This window comes from Heteronotia binoei, chromosome 1 (assembly GCF_032191835.1).
Source record: "Heteronotia binoei isolate CCM8104 ecotype False Entrance Well chromosome 1, APGP_CSIRO_Hbin_v1, whole genome shotgun sequence".
NCBI lineage: Eukaryota > Metazoa > Chordata > Lepidosauria > Squamata > Gekkonidae > Heteronotia > Heteronotia binoei.
This window is the reverse complement of record NC_083223.1, coordinates 265761556-265768455: the sequence shown is the minus strand read 5'-3', so window position 1 is coordinate 265768455 and position 6900 is coordinate 265761556.

The following is a 6900-nucleotide window of genomic DNA, read 5'->3' as shown; positions in this document are numbered from 1 at the left end:
ACTGATTCCCATAGGAAATACTGGAGAATTGATCCGCGGGTATCTGGGGCTCTTCAGGGATTGATTTTTGAGGTGGAGGCACCAAAGTTTCAGTATAGCATCCAGCACCTCTCCCCGAAATACCTGCAAAGTTTCAATAAGATTGGACTGGGGGTCCAATTCTATGAGCCCCAAAAGAAGGTGCCCCTATCCTTTATTATTTCCGATGAAAGGAAGGCATTTGAAAAGGTGTGCGATCCCTTTAAATGTGATGGCCAGAAATCCCTTTGGAGTTCAATTATGCTTGTCACAGACTTGCTCCCAGCTCCACCCCCATGTCTCCTGGCTCCACCCCCAAAGTCCCCAGATATTTATTGAATTACTTGGCAACCCTAGTTGTCAGCCCTGCAGAGGAATAGATTGAGGCCACTGTGTGTGGCAGGATGCTGGACTAGATGGACCCTCACTGGTCTGATCCAGCAGGGCTCCTTAAATTCTTATGAGGGGAAGGCCTTAGCCTCCATATCCTGCTGTTGACCCCCCAGAGGAACTGGTTGAGGCCACTGTGTGAGACAAGATGCTGGACTATATGGACCCTCACTGCTCTGATCCAGCAGGGCTCTTTTGATGTTCTTATGAGGCGAAGGCCTCGGCCTCCATATCCTGTTGTCGGCCCTCCAGAGGAACTGGTTGAGGCCACTATGTGAGACAGGAGGCTGGACTAGATGGACCCTCACTGGTCTGATCCAGCAGGGCTCTTCTGATGTTCTTATGACGGGAAGGCCTCAGCCTCTCTGCCTTGTTGATGGCCCTCCAGAGGAACTGGTTGAGGCCACAGTGTGAGACAGGATGCTGGATTAGATGGACCCTCACTGGTCTGATCCAGCAGGGCTCTTCTGAAGCTCTTATGAGGGGAAGGCCTCAGCCTCTCTGCCTTGTTGTTGGCCCTCCAGAGGAACTGATTGAGGCCACTGTGTGAGACAGGATGCTGGACTAGATGGACCCTCACTGGTCTGATAACAGCAGAGCTTATTCTTATGAAGGCCTCAGCCTCTCTGCCCTGTTATTGGCCCTCCAGAGGAACTGGCTGGTCACTGTGTGAGACAGAATGCTGGACTAGATGGACGCTCAGTGGTCTGATCCAGCAGGGCTCTTCTGATGTTTGGGAGAAAACTCTATGGTACCATAGAGATATAGAGTGGAAGGGCCTCTAGTGTCCTGGCCCCACTGATGGACCTCCTGATGGCATCTGGTGTTTTTTTTTTTGCCTCTGTGTGACACAGAGTGTTGGACTGGATGGGCCATTGGCCCGATTCAACATGGCTTCTCTTATGTTCTTATGTTTAAACCCCTTTGAACTCTAAGATTTGGCAAACTTTCTAATATTTCCCCCTGCAAAAAATAGAAAATAACCAAAACATATAAAGCAGACAGATGGAAATCCTCATAGGATTGATTGTTGAGGCCACATAGGAGAAAGTAATTTTAAAAGTATGATGGGAGTAAGGTTTTATTATGACAATTATAATTCAAGAAGCATTTTTATGTAGATGCTGAACTGATATAATTTAGTACACCATAAGAACATAAGAGATGCCATGTTGGTTCAGGCCAATGGCCCATCCAGTCCAACACTCTGTGTCACACAGTGGCCATAAGAACATAAGAGAAGCCATGTTGGATCAGGCCAATGGCCCCATCCAGTCCAACACTCTGTGTCACACAGTGGCCATAAGAACATCAGACAAGCCATGTTGGATCAGGCCAATGGCCCATCCAGTCCAACATTCTGTGTCACACAGTGGCCATAAGAACATCAGAGAAGCCATGTTGGATCAGGCCAATGGCCCATCCAGTCCAACACTCTGTGTCACACAGTGGCCATAAGAACATAAGAGAAGCCATGCTGGATCAGGCCAATGGCCCATCCAGTCCAACACTCTGTGTCACACAGTGGCCGTAAGAACATCAGAGAAGCCATGTTGGATCAGGCCAATGGCCCCATCCAGTCCAACACTCTGTGTCACACAGTGGCCATAAGAACATCAGACAAGCCATGTTGGATCAGGCCAATGGCCCATCCAGTCCAACATTCTGTGTCACACAGTGGCCATAAGAACATCAGAGAAGCCATGTTGGATCAGGCCAATGGCCCATCCAGTCCAACACTCTGTGTCACACAGTGGCCATAAGAACATAAGAGAAGCCATGCTGGATCAGGCCAATGGCCCATCCAGTCCAACACTCTGTGTCACACAGTGGCCGTAAGAACATCAGAGAAGCCATGTTGGATCAGGCCAATGGCCCATCCAGTCCAACACTCTGTGTCACACAGTGGCCATAAGAACATAAGAGAAGCCATGCTGGATCAGGCCAATGGCCCCATCCAGTCCAACACTCTGTGTCACACAGTGGCCATAAGAACATTAGAGAAGCCATGTTGGATCAGGCCAATAGCCCATCCAGTCCAACACTCTGTGTCACACAGTGGCCAAAAAACCCAAGTGCTATCAGGAGGTCCACCAGTGGGACCAGGACACTAGAAGCCCTCCCACTGTACCCCCCCACAAGCACCAGGAATACAGAGCATTACCTTCTGGTGATGTCAGGGGTATGTGGCAGATGTAAATGAATTGTGCAAATGAGCTCCAGCACCTCCTTTTCTACAAAATGAGCAAATGAACTCCATAGGGTTGCCAAGTCCAGTTCAAGAAATATCTGGGGACTTTGGGGGTGGAGGCAGGAGACTGTGGGGTGGAGCCAGGAGGCTTTGGGGGCGGAGCCAGGAGCAAGGGTGTGACAAGCATAATTGAACTCCAAGGGAGTTCTGGCCATCACATTTAAAGGGACAGCACACCTTTTTAAATGCCTTCCTTCCATAGGAAATAACAAAGAATAGGGGCACCTTGTTTTGGGGCTCAGAATTGGACTCCCTGGTCAAATCGTTTTGAAACTTGGGGGGAATTTTGGGGAGAGGCACTAGATGCTATACTTTAAAGTTGGTGCCTCTACCTCAAAAAGCAGCCCACCCACAGCCCCTGATACCTCCAGATCAATTCCCCATTATACCCTATGTGAATCGATCTCCACATAGGGAATAATGATCTCCACATAGGCAGGGCCAGTCCTACCACTGGGCTGACATTTACTCCCCCTCACCCCATTTCTGGTGACTCTGAAGCGAGGGATTGGCGTCTCTACTCACGAGTTGCTGCCAGCTTCTTCAAAGTAACACAGACACACCATCCCAAGAGGAGCCTTTCCAATTGGAGACTGAAGCCTCTGGAGGTGGAAAGTCACATGGTGGCTGTGGGAATGGCGCTGCCCCCACTGGTCAGCTGACTGGGGGCAGGAAGGAGCCTGGGAAAGCTGAAGAACCCCCACTGGGACCTGGGGATTGGCAAGCCAGTGTCAAGACAGTGTGTGTTTGCAATAAAAAAGGCCAATTCCATGCTGGGAATTATTAGGAAGGGGATTGAAAACAAATCAGCCAGTATCATAATGCCCCTGTATAAATCGATGGTGCGGTCTCATTTGGAGTACTGTGTGCAGTTCTGGTCGCCGCACCTCAAAAAGGATATTATAGCATTGGAGAAAGTCCAGAAAAGGGCAACTAGAACGATTAAAGGGCTGGAACACTTTCCCTATGAAGAAAGGTTGAAACGCTTGGGGCTCTTTAGCTTGGAGAAACGTCGACTGCGGGGTGACATGATAGAGGTTTACAAGATAATTCATGGGATGGAGAAAGTAGAGAAAGAAGTCCTTTTCTCCCTTTCTCACAATACAAGAGCTCGTGGGCATTCGATGAAATTGCTGAGCAGTCAGGTTAAAACAGATAAAAGGAAGTACTTCTTCACCCAAAGGGTGATTAACATGTGGAATTCACTGCCACAGGAGGTGGTGGCGGTCACAAGCATGGCCACCTTCAAGAGGGGGTTAAAACAGATAAAAGGAAGTACTTCTTCACCCAAAGGGTGATTAACATGTGGAATTCACTGCCACAGGAGGTGGTGGCGGTCACAAGCATGGCCACCTTCAAGAGGGGGTTAGATAAAAATATGGAGCAGAGGTCCATCAGTGGCTATTAGCCACAGTGTGTGTGTGTGTGTGTGTGTGTGTGTATGTGTGTATATATATATATATATATATATATATATATATATATATATATATATATATATATATAGCCGCTGTGTGACACAGAATGTTGGACTGGATGGGCCATTGGCCTGATCTAACATGGCTTCTCTTAAGTTCTTATGTTCTTAAGCCTAGAGCTCCAGCACCTCTTTTTCTACAAAATGACCCCTGAAATAAAGCCAATGGGGGCACTGCCCCCTGTCTTCCTTGTTGTGGCTCTGTGCTTGGCAACCAAACCAGGTAGCTGCATGTGATTTCAGTGAAGGGGCTGTGGCTCAGTGGGAGAGCCTCTGCTTGGCATGCAGAAGGTTCCAGGTTCAATCCCCAGCATCATCCGTTAAAACGACCAGGCTTTAAATGATGTGAAAGACCTCTGCTAGAGACCCCAGAGAGCCACCAACCATCAGAGTAGGGCCATGGCTCAGTGGGAGAGCCTCTGCTTGGCATGCAGAAGGTCCCAGGTTCAATCCCCGGCATCTCCCATTCAAAGGACCAGTAGAAGGTGATGGGAAAGACCTCCATCTGAGTCCCTGGAGATTCATGGACAGTTTGAGTAGATAATATTGACCTTGATGGACCAAGGGCCTGATTCAGTACCTGCAGGGCTTTTTTGTAGCAGGAATTCCTTTGCCTATTAGGCCACACACCCTTAATGTAGCCAATCCTCCAAGAGCTTACGGGGCTCTTCTTACAGGGCCTACTATAAATTCTAGGAGGATTGGCGACATCAGGGGTGTGTGGCCTAATATGCAAAGGAGTTCCTGCTACAAAAAAAGCCCTGAGTATCAGAGAGCTTCATGTACGATTTGTGGACTTAGGGGTGGATTGGCTGTTTAACTCACAGGGAAACTTCCCTGTGGGCTGCTGTCTCACAGGGCTACTGTCAGCCAGGAGAAGTCCCAGTCGCTGTGGCAACTGCAGGGGCCATTCAACTTGACTTTTTCTGAGGCTGTTTTGACCACCGCAGTCTTTCCCGTGTGCATTCGTAGCTGGGCAGCGGACCTTCAGACATGGGCTGCTGTTTTGTAGGCAGGGCTGGCCCTAGCACTAGGCAAACTAGGCGATGACCTAGGGCGCCGGCCTTCTGGGGGCTCCAAATCGGGTGCCCCCATGTGACTCGTGATGTTAGCAGTGCGGGGGCGAGAGCGCCAGAAGTTGGCCGTGCCTAGGGTGCCGGAGAGTCTAGGCCCATCCCTCATTGTGGGGTCAGGGAAGCGAGCAGAAGACCCGTCATGAGTCAGATGGGACGGAGGTTTTGCTGGGAAGCGAGTGGGTTTGTTTTTGTTTTCAAGACAGAAAGAACGGGGATGGGAACAGGGTGAGGGTTCGAGGTGGCGCTGGCGGGGAGACACACCTAGAGCAACCGGAGGTCCTTCCCGAATGATGGATCGCCTCCAAATGGGGTCTTGCCCCCTCTTTCTCCGGGTTTCGGAACGTCACTGCTCAGAGAGCGTTATATGCGCAGCGTGACCTTCGTTCGCCTTAAAACAGGAAGCCTTCTGACAGCGAACAGCCCATACAGGCCTGAGCTTGCTGGGGAGCGAATTGGCCTGCAGTCTGATCCAGTCAACCCACAGGGTTGCCACTTCTGAACGGGGAAATTCCTGGAGATTTGAGAGACACAGCCTGGAGAGGGTTGGATTCGGGGAGGGGAGGGGAAGGACTTAGTGGGGTGCAATGCCATAGAGCAGGGGTGAGAACCCTTGATTTTATCTTTATGCTATGAACTCCGTGTCTGGATATAGGGTTGCCAAGTCCAATTCAAGAAATATCTGGGGACTTTGGGGGTGGAGCCAGGAGACATTGGGGGCGGAGCCAGGAGCAAGGTTGCGACGAGCATAATTGAACTCCAAAGGGAGTTCCGGCCATCACATTTAAAGGGGCCGCACACCTTTTCAATGCCTTGCTTCCATAGGAAATAATGAAGGATAGGGGCACCTTCTTTGAGGGCTCATAGAATTGGACCTCCTGGTCCAATCTTTTTGAAACTTGGAGGGTATTTTGGGGAGAGGCACTGGATGCTATGTTGCAAATTTAGTGCCTCTACCACAAAAAACAGCCCCTCCAAGCCCCAGATACTGGCAGATCTATTCTCCATTATTTCCTATGGGAATAAGTCTCCATAGGGAATCCCAGCAGAGTTCCCAGCAGACTTTTCCCTCCTCTCCCCACTTCTTTCTGATGACCCTGAAGCAGGTGGAGGGCCTCCAGACCAGGGGATCCCTTTTGGAAGTCCATATACTTATAGCAATAGTCTATTTCTTTGGAATAAAAATCCCTGTAATTGTTCCTTAAAACGGGGGCTCCGAGACGTGGTGCGATGAGCCATGAAGGTGGAGTCCTGTGCGCCAAATCAAAAGAACGCAACAGGGATGCGCTCGATGCCCTGTTTCACAGTAGGCTTCTACGAGCTTCAAAATTTTGTTATTCAAAGCCGTCTTTGTCTGCAGAATAGTTGGAGCGTTGGTCTTCCACATAAGTTGTAAAAATGTTTTGAAGCTCGTAGAAGCCTATTGTGAAACAGGGCATCAGGCGCCTCCCTGTTGTGTTCTTTTGCCTTGCTGCTTGTCATCTCTACACTGGCTACAAGAAGATTTGGAGCACAGGACTCCACCTTCACGGCTCATCGCGCCACGTCTCGGAGTCCCCGCTTTAAGGAACAATTGCAAGGATTTTTATTCCAAAGAAATAGACTGTTGCTATAAGTATATGGACTTTGTGTCTTATATTTGCGCTTTTGGTATTGTATGATTCTATGAGGATATTTGATTGTATAAAATA